The following is a 14907-nucleotide window of genomic DNA, read 5'->3' as shown; positions in this document are numbered from 1 at the left end:
ATTTCACAAGAAAATAGAACCACTCAACAGAGTCGCTCACACCTCTCTCGAACCCAAATTGTTTATATTATCAAAGCCAAGCTGGATCCAATTTAAGAAATAGAAAGTTGCTTCAGAGAACTCAACTTGTCAACTGATAAGAGGGATCAAGCAGAAGTCATCAGAGGAGCTGCATGATCAGCTTATAACTGGTTGCCCAGGGATCTGCCAACTCTTCAACCATGGGAAAATGACAGAACAGAGAAAGCTCTGTCCATACAATGGCTGTCAGAGATGAGACAGGGATGGAATAGACTCCCACATGGCTAGAAAAGTCTTTTCCATGTTTTCCTCTCAAGGTATACAGTAGAGAAAGGAGCAGTTGGCTTTTGAGTGTCAAAAAATTAAAGGTATAAAATTCCCCACATAGGAGTAGTGTAAGTGCATGAGGGAACACTTGGCTGTCAGAAGCTCTTTGAAATCCTTTGTCACTTAATTGAGAAAACAATCCGTTTCCTGGCCATGGAGAGTGCTGAAAAATAACATCTGTATTCCATTAAACAGTAATTAGGAGCAGGGAGGCCCTCCATAGCACATGATGGTTTATATGGCAATCATGTGGGAGACAGGAAGCACAAAGCGCTCTGTTGACCAGTTCAAGAAAGAGGACAGAACTATGCAGTCTCTACTATAAACATAGCGACGGATAGTCAATTTAATGTTCAAGCTTACGATGATGATTATTAATGATTATAACTGTCATACTTCTTTAATAACAATATATTTATGCCCCCCTCGTGTCTAAAAGAGATCTGAGACACAAAAACAAGAATAAAGTAAAATGCATCCCATTAGAACTATAATAAAAAGACATAGGGAAAAATAAGGGAGGGATATAAATAAAAAAACTTGGAAAAGATAAGGAAGGAAAATAATTTGTACCAGAAACCTTAAGATAAATGAATACCACAAATAAAAACAAAGCCAGAGGTTACTGGCAATCAAAGCAAAGGTGAAAATACAAGTAGGTTGCCTAATTTTTATTGTTGAGTAAGAAAAAAGCATATTAATTAAGGAGTTGCAAGCTCTAGAATAATTTGTATTGTAGATTTGATATGAAGGGCACGAGATAATATAATCCATAAAAACAATGTTTAAAAATGAAAGCTATTTTTCATTGGACTACCTCTTGTATCTGCCTTCTTTGCTTCATGCTCAAGACTCATTATATAAAATATGTGAGCTTACTTATACATGTGTATATGTGTGTTCACATATATGTGTGTGTACATGCATATTTTCCCATGGTATTCTAGAGATGTAGCTTCACCCAGAAAAAAAGCTTGGAGAGCCTTGAGGATTAATAGTGGGCATATTCCTACAGTGAAGGAAGGATAGCCTCTTTAACAAGTGGTGCATTTGGAAAAACTGGCTATCCATATACAGAAGATTGATGCTAATCCGTATCTCTTACTGTGTACTAAATTAAAATTAAAATGGATCGAAGTTCTAAGTGTTAAAACAGACAAAAAAATCTGCTGAGAGATAAAATAAGTAAAGCTATGTCTTGAAGACATACACATAGACACATAGTTGAGGACTTTCTGAAAAGAACCCCAATTGCACAAGAAATAATATTAAGAATCAAAAATAGTATCATATCAAATTGCAAGGCTTCTGCACAGCAAAGAAAGCAGCTGACAGAGTGCAGAGACAACTTACATACTGCAGAAAAAAAATGTTGCCATCTGCTCCTCAGAGGAAAGGTAATATAATAATAATAATAATAATATACTATCAGAGGACTAATATCTAAAATGTATAAATATTTCAAAAATGTTATGACTACCTAAAATTAAAAAAAATATTAAAATGGGCAACTGAAATGAATAGACATTTCTCAGAAGAAATACAAATGGCCAAATAACTACATGAAAAAGTGTTCAACATCTCTGGCCATTAAAGAAATGCAAATTAAAGCAACACAGAGGCTCTGTCTTACTCCAGAAAGAATGGCAATCATCAAGAAAGCAAATAATAAAGTCTAGGATGTAAACTAATACAACCACAATGAAAATCAGTACGGAGATACCTCAAAAAACTCAAAATAGAAATTTCACTTGGCCCAGCTGTTCTTCTAGATATCTCCCCTAAAGAGTTAAAACATCGCATTACAGTAATATATGCATACCCATGTTTATAATAGCACAATATATCATAGCTAAATCTTGGAAGTGGCCTGTATGTCCATCAATGGATAAATCGATAAGGAAAATATAACATTTATATGTAATGGAGTACTAATATGCCATAAAGAAGGATCAATCAGTCATTTATAGGAAAATGGATACACCTTGAGATTATAAGGTTGAGTGAAATAAATCAGACACATTAAGCTTAAATATTACATGATTTCTCTTAGATGAGAAACCCAAACTATAAATAAAGAGCAAACTAAAAGATAAGACAGAGGAAATAGGGAGATAGATCTTTTGCAATAGGGAAGGGTACCAAGAAATGAGGGAGGAGAAAGAGGATTATATACTAACTCTCTATGTATATATACTAACTCTCCACAATGAATGTAATCATGTGTTGCAAATATGTACCAATAAAAATATTCTAAAAACATAGGCATTTTCTAAAATGCCATGATTATTTGAATTGGTCAGTAAGCTCCCTTTAATGTAGTGTAATAAGTACTTAATATAAAGGCTCTTTGAAGATGATAGCATTTTGAGTTTAACAAGTGTTTTTGAAATTTACCTTTTCCTATACCAACATCTTTAAAAACTTGAACAATCCTAACTGTTTGGACTGATTGTTTGAAGGACAGAGTCCCTAATCGGGAGGATTTAAGCTGGTAGAGTGATGCACCAGTGTAGTGAAGAATGATGGTCAATTTCATGTTCCTTGGACTAAGGCAGATGTGTTTTTTAATCCATATTTACTTGCTTGTTCTATCACCTTTTGAGAAAGCTATTTAATAACATTCTACACAGAATGAAGATGGTAGCTCCTACTTAATCTGGAACTTTTTCAGGACTGTGAAAGACAATGTGTACAAAGCCTGCTGAATAAATGTTAATTGTTATGATTATTTTTTGACTGGGGAACTATAAATTTAATATGAGGCCAAGATTAACAGCCATGACATGGCATGTATAGAACAATTTCATTTCTGTCCAAGAAAAAAAATAGATATTTTGTGTATTAGATGATGAAACTACTACCTGGTCTCCAAAATGCCCTTCAGAGCATTCTCATGCTATCATTGTCCAGGATCTGAAAATCTCCTGATATGAGTACTTCAAAAAGGTAGTGATGTATTGCCATACAGTACTGGCATTTGACATACTGACTCAGATTCTAACTCTATCTATTCCTGGTCTGATGTCGCCTTTTGAAATACCTACAGCAGTTCCATTCCTGCGTTAGGTCTTAAACGAAAGAACCTGGCAGGCCAGCCTTGCCACTGTCAGGCATCCCATCAGTGTGCCCCTCAGCATGTGTTCCTTTGCTGTCATTCCCAGGGGATAAATGGGTGTTTGTGAAATGTCCCACTGCATGATGGAAAGCTCTAATGGCAAGGAAGGGCTGATTTTGTGGAGCCTTAGTTTTAGCCCCTGTAGCTTCTCTCCCTTGCATGTGGTTCTGTCCTTGGAGCAGTACAGAACTAGTGTACTGTGGGAGGCAGGCAGATTCGCAGTTGAATCCATTAGTTATCTACCTTAGATAAGTGACTTAAGCTCACTAAGCCTACAAAATGGGGACAACAATAGCATCACCACATAGGGTTGTTGTTGCATTAGATAAAAAAAGCATGTCAAGTGCTTAGCTTAACACAGGGTACATGAGAGGTGACTACTCTGGTTATTTCTTTCCTTCATACACAGAAGGGTGATGGTGAGGTGGGTATGCTGAGTCCTTGTCAAATTTAGAAATCTCTGAGCAAAGTGTGCCAGTTAGACAAGCTGGTTCTTCATGGTAGTCAAACCGGGACACTTACTAATGGGGAATTGAGGGAGGGAGAGAGAAAGCCCAATAAGTTGTTTTCAATTTTCTTCTGCCACAATGTACTGAGGGATGTAATCCTCTGGAGTGACTATCAGTGATTAATATAGACTATAGATTCAATGATTTTTTTTTGAGACAGGTTCTCACTATACAGTTGAGACTGACCTGGAACTCACTATGTAGCCCAGGCTGGTCTTGAACTCACAGCGATCCCCCTGCCTCAACCTCCTGAGTGCTGGGATTGCAGTCATGCACCATGACGCCCAGCTCAGTGATTTTCTTTTTGCCCAAGGCAGGGAGAGCTTCTAAGTGGTTTGTTGTAAAACCTTCCTAATCCTGGGGAAGTTCTGAGATCCCTGAAAAGAGGTGTGTTTTCCTCTTTCCCATTCCCAATCTTGAGAGTCACTAAAACAGACATAAGGAAACCCACGGCCTGACACCTCTGTGGAAGATGAGTGGGAGTGATTAATTGCAACAGTGGTTCTAAAAATGTGAACTGAACCCTGTGGATCCACAGCATTGATTTTACGGGACTTATTAGAAATGAACATATTAATCCTATAAAAATATGCTGAAGAGTAAGAAAAAGAAAACTAAACTGAGTCAGGAAAGAAAAGTGACATTCAAGAATGATAGCATCAAGACACAATTGCTGAATGGAGTACAATCTTAGTGTTGACACAATTACTGAATGGAGTACAGTCTTTTTAAAGGATCTTGTAGCCATATCCTTCCCTAATGCATTCCCTGATTTACCCAGAACCACAACCAGCCTCCCAGACAACTCCAAGGAGTAGATCTAATGGGAAATCTAGGTAGCATCTGTGATTCCTGAGCAGTGTGCTTTCTGTTTCTTCTGGAGAATGGAAATGGAAACTCTGAGAAGGACACAGTCTTTTGGGTTGTTTTCTAGTGACCTATGGAAGGACAAGCTCCAGTGCTTACTACTACACCAAAGTGATGTCCGAGCTCTTCTTACATACCCCATCAGACAATGGACTCTCCTTTCAGGCCATCAGCAGCATGGAAGACTTCTGGGATGTGAGTATAAGATCTCTATCTCCCTCCTTATCGATGGCCTGAAACCACAGGTCAGAGCTGAGGCCAAGTCAAAGGGTCAAGTTGAATTAATAGGTTAGGCTAGAGTTCAGGTGGAGGTGGGTGAATGTTGATCTGTGAATCAAATCAGGAATTAGGTTAGAACTGGGAATCAGAAGGTAGGCTAAACTTCAAAGCGTTTTTTGTTTTGTTTCATTTTGCTTTGGTTGGGTTTGTTTGATTTCATTTTGTACTAGGGATCAAACTCAGGACCTTGCGCTTTCCAGGCAGGCAGCGGTGGCTTTTGTTTTTTAAAACAGGGTCTCACTATGTGGGTCAAGCTGGCCTTGAACTCTTTCCTCCACTTTCTGAGTGCTGAGATTATAGGTGTGCGCAATCATGACGAGCCACAAAATAGATTTTAAATGTGTCAGGTCAGGATCTGATCAAGGTCAATGAGTCAGTTGAGAGACCAACAAAAACAGAGATGAGTTGGGAGTCACAGAGTAAGGGTGAATGTCATTCTAAGGGTAGGAGTCAAGAAGAGCCTGGCTCATGACCAACCCAGCTCATGGTCCAGTTTGCCCAGGGCCCACTCCTGGATAGTTTGTACTGGACCAAATGGTACAACAACCAAAGCCTAGGCCATGGTTCCCACTCCTTCATCTACTATGAGAATCTGCTGCTGGGTGTCCCAAGACTGCGGCAGCTGCGGGTCCGCAATGACTCCTGTGTGGTGCATGAGGACTTCCGTGAGGATATTCTGCATTGCTATGATGTCTACTCCCCAGACAAAGAAGAGCAACTCCCCTTTGGGCCCCTCAGTGGCACAGCGTGAGTAAATTTCCCATCAAGGTCACAGTACTTTCCCTCTGAGCCTGACTGCATCCCAAGGAGGAGGAAACTATTTCCATTGAGTTTTAAACAGCTTTGGGGGTGGCTCCCTGGGCCCCACCTGTGATTCTTTGGAGTCCTTGGTGAGTGTCACTCAGGAATAGGACAGGCAGAGCCTTAGAGTCTAGATCCGTTCCCACACACAGATCACTATTGCACTTTCCTTAAGGAAGTCCCCCCCCAAAAGCCCTCTCATGGTCCACTTTTCCCAGGACCCACCTGGGTGAAGAGAATGGATGAACTCAGGCTGGGGATGTAGCTCAGTGGCATCATGTCTGCCTGGCAAGCATAAAGTCCTGAGTTCAATCCCTAATAACAACAACAACAAAAAAGAGAATGGATGAACTTGACCCTGACACATGATTCGTGCTTGGAAATTCTCACCCTCGGGACTGATGTAAAAGGTTGAAGGTGGACGAAGGAAGAAAGGGAAAAGCCCGGGCAGAACAACAAAGAAGGGGGAGGAAGCAGGGGTCCAGGATAAAAACTTGGTGGGGGAGCTACAACAGAGAATTATGGGGTCAAGCAGCCAGTTTCACAACTACAAGTCAAATGACCTTTTCTGAATACATGGTCCAAATGTTTCCTGGATGGGGATTACCTGGGTTTGGGCCAAAAATGGGTTTTGGCTTTTTAATCCATGGCTTTTAGCAATATAGTGAAAGATAAGAGTTATCTTTAAGTTTTAGTACTATCACTATGTAGCTGTTTATCTTGGAAATCACTGAGTCCCAGTTGTCTCTTTTGCCAAACGTAGATATTTTTGAGCAGTTAATATCAAACAAAATAATATATATGAAGTACTTATGTGTTGTTATATATATGTATGATATCCATACCTCATGTAGTACATCTCACATATAGTATGAGATTTGTTTCACATATTCTATACATGTATATCACTTAAATATATACATATATATCCATATTTATGACAATATATGTAAACATAGTTTGTGTGTGTAGGTACATGATATATGTAACACTGAATGACCCAGATGATCATAAGTGTTGGTATCACCTTGGGAGATGAGCTCTTCGGCTGGCTCAGACTTCTCTTAGCTCAGATGGATTTTTCTGTGGCAGGAGGACATACCACTCACAAGATGAGCTGGGGGGCTCCTCCCACTGGGGCAGGCTGACAAGCTACAGTGGAGGTGGCTACTATTTGGACCTGCCAGGATCCCAACAGGCCAGTACAGAGGCACTCCGAGACCTTCAGAAGAGTCTGTGGCTGGACAGAGGCACTCGTGTGGTCTTCACTGACTTCTCAGTTTACAATGCCAACATTAATCTTTTCTGTGTTCTGAGGTGGGCCCCTTTCCCCACTATATCCTTCCAGCTGTGGTTCCTGGTCTCTGTATGTTGTGCTTGACATTTTTTTCAAACTTGCACTCCTGAAGACTTGGGGAAGAGAGGAAGTGGGAGGTACTATCCCAGGCCCCACTAGCTACTCCCTTTCCCACAGACTAGTGGTGGAGTTCCCAGCTACAGGAGGTGCCATCCCATCCTGGCAAATCTGCACAGTGAAGCTGATCTGCTATGTCAGCAACTGGGACTTCTTCAACTTTGGCTGTGAAATTGTTTTCTGTATCTTCATCTTCTACTATGTGGTGGAGGAGATCCTGGAGCTCCACCTGCACTGGTTTTACTACTTTACCAGCATCTGGAACATACTGGATCTGGTGGTCATCTTGGTGAGGGATACCTTGGATTTGGGACATAGAGAGAGGAAGAAACTTCACCTTAATAGGGGCTCTGAGTTCTTCCTTTCAGCGCTACAATCCCTTTTTATGCCATATCTGCCTGAGCAGGAAGCTGATGCTGCCCTGGGCTGGCCCTTGGGAAACTGTCTTGCTCATCTCCTCTCCTCCTCACCTATGATCTGTCCCGTCTAAGCGCTTGATAGTCTCTCTTCTGTCTCTTGACTATATGACCTTGAAAATACAGTGTCTTGCCCTTTTTCTTGTCTCTTCTTTCAGGTATTCTACCCCTTTATCTTTTTCTCCTCTCTATTAATGGGACACATGCATTTCTTGACCTAAATATAGAAGTGGGGTGGGAGGAGTCATGTTTCTTGGCGCCAATTCCCCATGTTTCTTTCCATCCAGTATCTGTCACTGACCCCAGAGCCTTCTCATAGGCTTTAGGACACTTCAGCTGCTCCCCTGCCATCCTATGCCATTTCACTGGAACCCGAGCTAGTGAACCCCTTTTCAGGGAAGGATGTTTCTTGTCCACCTGTCTTACCCATCCTGGCTCTCCCGAGGGAACTCATATTTTAACTTCCATTGAGCCCCCTTAACTTCTCTGACAGCCCCATGATCTCTTTCTGACAGCTCTCCATTGTGGCAGTGGGCTTCCACATATTCCGAACTCTTGAGGTAAATCGGCTAATGGGGAAGCTGTTGGAGCAGCCAAACACATATGCTGACTTCGAGTTCCTGGCCTTCTGGCAGACTCAGTACAACAACATGAATGCCGTCAATCTCTTCTTCGCCTGGATCAAGGTACCTGGGACTCCCCACAATAGCTATGCCTCAGGGCATTCACTGTCTCTTGCTTCATAACTGTCTCATTTTCCTTGTCTGGTATGATGCCTCCAGTGACCTCTGTATGTCTCTGGGGTGGACTTCTCAGTGCTTTTCACTTTTTCTCCTTCACCACTTAGTTCACCATTACCCTTACAGATATTCAAGTATATCAGTTTCAACAAAACCATGACCCAGCTCTCCTCCACGCTGGCCCGCTGTGCCAAGGACATACTGGGCTTTGCCATCATGTTCTTCATTGTTTTCTTCGCTTATGCCCAGCTTGGCTACCTGATTTTTGGGACGCAAGTGGAAAACTTTAACACTTTTATCAAATGCATGTGTGTGCCCCACCCCTCCTTACGCTCCCAGAATTTGTGTAATGTTGGGAAAGATGGAGGAGGGAGGTACATGGGCATGTCTGTACTTAAAATATCTCAGTGAGAGTCTCTGGAAGCCCAGGTATGTGCTCAAGTAATTTACTCACATGTTCTGTTGCTCAGGTTGGGTCAGAAATAAAATGAGGGGTCCATCTGTTGTTAGGAAAGTGGGATAGGGGTGTGGAATGGGTTTGGTTTGGCTCTGGATGAAACCTAGATCTGGTCTCTCAGTTTCACTCAGTTCTGGATAATCCTTGGGGACTTTGACTACAATGCTATCAACAATGCCAACCACATCCTGGGTCCTGTCTACTTTGTGACCTACGTCTTCTTCGTTTTCTTCATACTCCTGGTGAGGGTCGCTCTGAGGGCCACCAATACAGAGGGTCTCTAGGATAGAATTTTGATCTCTTTTGTCCCACATTTAGGAGTATGATGGCTTTAGCAAATCAAAAATGGAGAGAGGCCATGTGTATGTTAGAGGCAGGTATTTTTTTTGAGGCGGTGGTCTTCTGAGAGCTGACTAATGTGGTTGTCATGGCCAGCATAGTAAAGTGGTTTGCAGAATATAAGGGAACCTTGTGACTCTTGAAAAAAAATCAAACACCTATCTGCCAAGGAGGTAAGAGAAGGAAAACTTTTCACTAGGAGAAGTAGCTACCCCTAGAATCTTTTATGCCTATTCTCCAAAACAAGGTCCCTGTTCCTCTGGGGCATTTTGCTATTTCTACTGTCATTGCTTGATAATTCTCTCTCTCTCTCTCTCTCTCTCTCTCGTCTCTCCACACACACACACACACACACACATATATTAACATATATGTGAGTTTATTAACATAAAAATATATGAGTTTCTTAACATGGCTAGCAATTTTCTTTATTTTATTGGTGAATGAGGATAGAAACACAGATGGAAGACAGGTAGTAAAGCTAGCACAATTGTACTCTTGTCCTGAAAAATTTCTAACTTCAACGATAGGCAGACCCTTGTCTAGAGGAGGTCGGTGGCTTATGTTAGGGAATCTCTGTGGTCAGAAAGGTTATTACAACAATTGAAAGTGAAGACCCCAGGTCGACGCCGAGAATATTGGCCTCTTTAGAACACATGTCTGGGCCATGGGATGAGTGGGGCAAATGCTTTTAGTGAATCTCAGGGTAAGGACACAGGTTCCCACTTTATTCTCTAGAATATGTTCCTGGCCATTATCAAAGACACATATTCAGAGGTCAAGGAGGAGTTGGCTGGACAGAAGGATGATCTGCAGCTGTCAGACCTGCTGAAACAGGTGACTACTCAGTCTTCCTGAACCATACTTGTGCATCTATTTCTGATTGCAAGGCTGGGTGTCATGGGCTGTTCTGACTGATAATAAGAACATATCCTTGGCATCCTTTGGGTAGAGAAGGAGGCTGGGGATTATAAGGGATCTATGAGGCTGCTGTCTGCTTCCTTTTTCTTTCAGGGCTACAACAAGACCCTACTGAGACTGCATCTAGAGAAGGAGCAGGTTTCAGATGTGCAGAAGGTCTTGCAGGATGGGCAGCAAGAGATCCAGTTTGAAGATTTCACCAGCACATTAAAGGAGTGTGCAACCAGAGATACAGCTTTCTTTGATATTGGCTTATAAGTTCTTGATCCTCAATTATATGTCTATAAGCCTTTAGTCATGGAATGTGGATCTATGACCTTGACTTATAGGCTTCTGACCTTGGCCATAGGTCTTTGACACCAACTTTCAGAATTGTGTCCTTGCTTAAATAGTATATAACAATATGCTATTTAATACATTAGTATATAACAATAGTAAATAACAATAGGGTGTGACAGTTGTATATAACAATCTTGGCTTTATTTAACAACTTTTAGAACTAATCTAACAATATAGTATAATTCCCTTATTATTGTATATATCCCGCACTTCCACAAAATATTTTGTTAGCACCAGCTGTGGGGCAGGGGACAAAATAATTAAATGAAATAAAGTCTTTGTCCTCTAAGAGTTCATAAACATGTAAACAAAAAACAAATCACAGTATAAGTTAAACAACCAAAGTGACTGATTTAAAGCGAGGGAGTGTGGAACAAAGAGAGTTATCAATTCCCTTTGAACTTAAGAGAAAGTTCTTGGAAAAGATCTGAATAGAGTCTTTGAAGATGAATAGCTTATGAGTAGACACACAAAAGGAAGCCACTGTAAGATGAAATGAAAGCATACAGGGACACAGAGGTCTAAAATCAAGCAGCATTAAGAGAAACAAGTAGTTAAGCATTGCTATGGTATGAAAATAAAAGGTAAGTCATAACAGGAGGTGAAGCCAGACAAATGGGCAAGGACCACACTGGGAAAGGCCTCTATCCAAGGAACGTGGTGCCCAAAAGGAATTTTTAAGCAGATAAAGGGTGTATTAGACTTGCACTGTTTGTTTTTTGAGGCAGCATCTGGCTATGCTGCCCGGGGTTGTCTCAAATTTGTAGACTCAAGTAATTCTACCACCTCAACTTTCAGAGTAACTGAAGCTACAGCCATGGGCCACCGTTCCTAGCTATTAGGCCAGCATTTTTAAAAATATCAGTTATATTGTGGAAGATAGAGTGAAGGGACACTGGAGGAAGTGGGTGGCGGGTTATTTAGAGGCAAGAAGATGTTGCAATAATCTCTGTAGGAAATCATGAGTCCCTAAATTCAATCAGCACAAATCAGGACAGGAAGAAGAAATAGATTCAAATGATTTCTTATGGATAACATTTCTAGTTGTTGGAGGTCCTGGCTTTCCCATATGGTCCTCTTCTTTCCTACAAAGCAAGACCCAGAGGTCAAGATCCTTATCAGAGACTAGTTTAATGGTGAGGAGTCCACAGTTGAGTAATCACCTCCCCAAAAGGGCAGAAGTCATTTCATCATCCTGTTCTCCACAGATGGGGCACACAGAGCATGAGATCACTGAGCTCACGAGCACCTTCACTAGGTTTGACCAGGATAGGAATTGCATTCTGGATGAGAAGGAGCAGGAACAAATGCGGCAGGACCTGGAGGAGGAGTGGGTGAGAACTGCTGGTTGGTGGGAAGACAACATAAGGATATTGTTCCCCTGTCCTTCTCCCCAACATATCTGGGGCTCCAGCCCCAATTAAAAATCCTCCCGTGAATAGGAAAGAATTCCCTAGAATAGCGGTTCTCAACTGCTACACATTAAATAACCTGGGGAGGCTTTTAAATCCTCATACTCAGGCCACATCTCCTAGGCCAATTTGATCAGAAGCTGTGATGATGGGGTGTAGACATCAGTACTTTCTAAGGCTTTACAGGTGATTCTACAGCATAGCTAAGGTTGAGAGAGGTTGTTCTAAAATATAGTCTTAGGGAAGGGGCTCAATTGCCCAAAAATTCCTGAAATGTCCCTGTGAGGACTTGCCTTCTTCTTGGAATATCTGACCCTCAGACATTCCTACAATGCTTGCCCCATCCCTTTCTAGTGTAGAGTGATACCCTTTCAAGGGTAGAGTGATAGCAGCCTAGAAAGAAGATGTCAAGAATTCTGGTACTGTCTCTCCTTTCCCAAACTGAGTTAGAGTCTAGTGAACACTTTATTAATGAAGGATTCAAGGACCTTGTGTTTAGCTTCTTTGGGAAGTGACTCTCTCTTTAGAGATTGTTCAGTACCACCACACTGACCATATTGTCTGCAGGGTCTGGAAGGGAAGGGGAATAGCAAGAGCTTGATCCCAAGGCTTGGCCTTGGGAGCCCATTGAGACAGGTGTTGGAACAGGCACTGATGGCTTCCCAGACTCATTTCCTCTCTCATGTTTGACTTTTGATCAGGTGGCCCTCAACGCTAAGACTGAGAATCTAGGCCAACCCATTGTGTGTGGCAAGTGGACCTCAGAGGCTGCCAGAGCAGGAGGCTGGGTTTCTGGAGAAGAACTCTAAACGTATGTGCAGCCAGAAGCACAAAGTTGGTTGTGTTTATAATTCCCTATCTTAAACCTCTTCCCACAACCTTCCCTACCCAGGGAAAACTGCTGCTTCCCTGTGATTCTCTTTACATAATTGGCCCTTACCTTCCCTGTTCCAACCAGACACACTATTCTGTTATCCCTATCCCTGTTAACACCTAGGCTATGCCACCCCACCATATTTCTGCTTCCTTGGTCTCTCTCAAATCCTGCACAGGCTTACAAAGAGAGTTCTGCAACTGGAGACTGTTCTTGAAGGAGCCATGACCCAGACTGATGCTTTGAGCTCAAAGCTGAAGATGCTTGAGAGGAAGGGGCAGCTGACTTCATCCCTGGGAGTGGTGTGTAGCCCTTGGGTCTTCCTAGTTCTCCACAGCTGAACTCTAGTCAGTTGTGGGGAGAAGGGCACTTTTGAAAAACCTATGTTTTTAGGGTTCTGAAGGACCATGTTCATAGCCAGTATATGAGCAGAGGTGAGAGGGGAGGTAAGGCCTAGAAGTTGGTTGCTCTGGCCTAATGGCTGCCTTACCCTACAGAAGAGCTCTGTGTTTTAGTCTGTTTGGCTTGCTATCATAGATTGGCTGGCTTATAAACAATAGAAATTAATTTCTCAGTTTGGGAAGCTGGAAAGTCTAAGGTGCTAGCAGATTTAATATCTAGGGAGAGCCTTTCTGATTCATAGACAGCTGTTTTCTTGCTGTGTCCTCACATAGTAGAAGGAAAAATATTTCTTTTATAAGGGCACTAATCCCCTTTATGAGGGCTCCATACTCACTTATCAAAGGCCTAACCTCCTAATGCCATTATACTGGGGGCAAATATTGTATCTGTAGCAGTTTGAACCAGATCCAGAGAAAGGAAAAGTGAAACACAAACTCCTTCAAATGACTTGTTTCTCTTTCTTTCAACAGGAGGAAGAAGCCATTTGGGAATACGTGCAGCCAGCTCCTGCTGTGACTCCTTCCTTTTAGGGAGTCCAGGGTAGACAGAAGAGTGGCAGAGGAGGGGATCCTAAGGCTTTAGAAATCAGGATCTTTCCTCTCTCTGCCTCTCTAGAAACCCCTCTCCTTATGCTCTCTACTTTCTAGAGTCTGCTCCCCTAGGGTCCATTATGGTTACTGCTGAATCCCACCCTGTGTCTGGACTTTTGAGCTAATGTCTTTGCGTGTCAGTTGGGCATCATGCTTAAGCTTGTGACTCAGTGTTTCTTACGTAACCACATAGTTTTGTAAAACAACACTTCTCACTGGACTTATTATCTGTGCATTTAGTGGAAAAAAATGCTGTGGTGTTAAAAAATGCCAATAACAGAGTACAGGGAGAATAATGACTCTCACTAAAATCTCTGACTTATGAAGAAGGTAGACGCAAAGAGAGTAGACAGTATTTAAATATCTTCCTATTTGCCAGTAAATCTTACACTTATCCTTCGTGCATCTGGAAATGTTACCACACCTGGGTCTCTTGTTTTCCCCATAGGGTTTCCCTGTAAGAGAAGGGGAATCCTTACAGTGAGATTCTATCACTACAAAAGAGTTAAAGTGAAGCCACTCCACTCCAGAAAAGTCCATGAAGGTTCTTGTGGTAAAGGCAGCTCCTGGCATTCCACTAAATGCTAAGACATGATGGGGCTGTAAAGCAGGAGAGAAATGGCACTTGAAGAAAATCATGCAAGGATATGACTTCAGGACTTAGAGATCTTTGAATAAATATGTAGTAGGTTCTGTCTAGTCTTTCATAGGACAAGGCAATTTCCTAAGTGACTATCAATAAAACGCCTTCAAAAAGCCAGGTGTCTGCATTTGGTTCTGGTATTCTAGTCAGAAAAAAAGAGTTTGGAACTGTGAGCTATCCATGTGTTTGGGCTGAGGTAGGTTCATAATTTCTAGGAGATATACAGTGGGCTCAGCGACAACATGAAAGGACTGGGCTGCCAAAGAAGTCCTGAAATAAGAACTTCTGGCTCATAACAATGTTTTTAGATGGTAGGTACTATGACTGATCCATAAGGAAGAATGGAGACAGGTGACCTAGGGATATATAGTCCTCTGGGTACACAGAGTCCGCTTGAGGGAGTCAGGGCAAGTGTAGATGTGTGTGTGTGTGTGTGTG

This window comes from Fukomys damarensis, unplaced genomic scaffold (assembly GCF_012274545.1).
Source record: "Fukomys damarensis isolate Sample0158 unplaced genomic scaffold, DMR_v1.0_HiC HiC_scaffold_8, whole genome shotgun sequence".
NCBI lineage: Eukaryota > Metazoa > Chordata > Mammalia > Rodentia > Bathyergidae > Fukomys > Fukomys damarensis.
Note: the sequence above shows the minus strand (reverse complement) of the source record.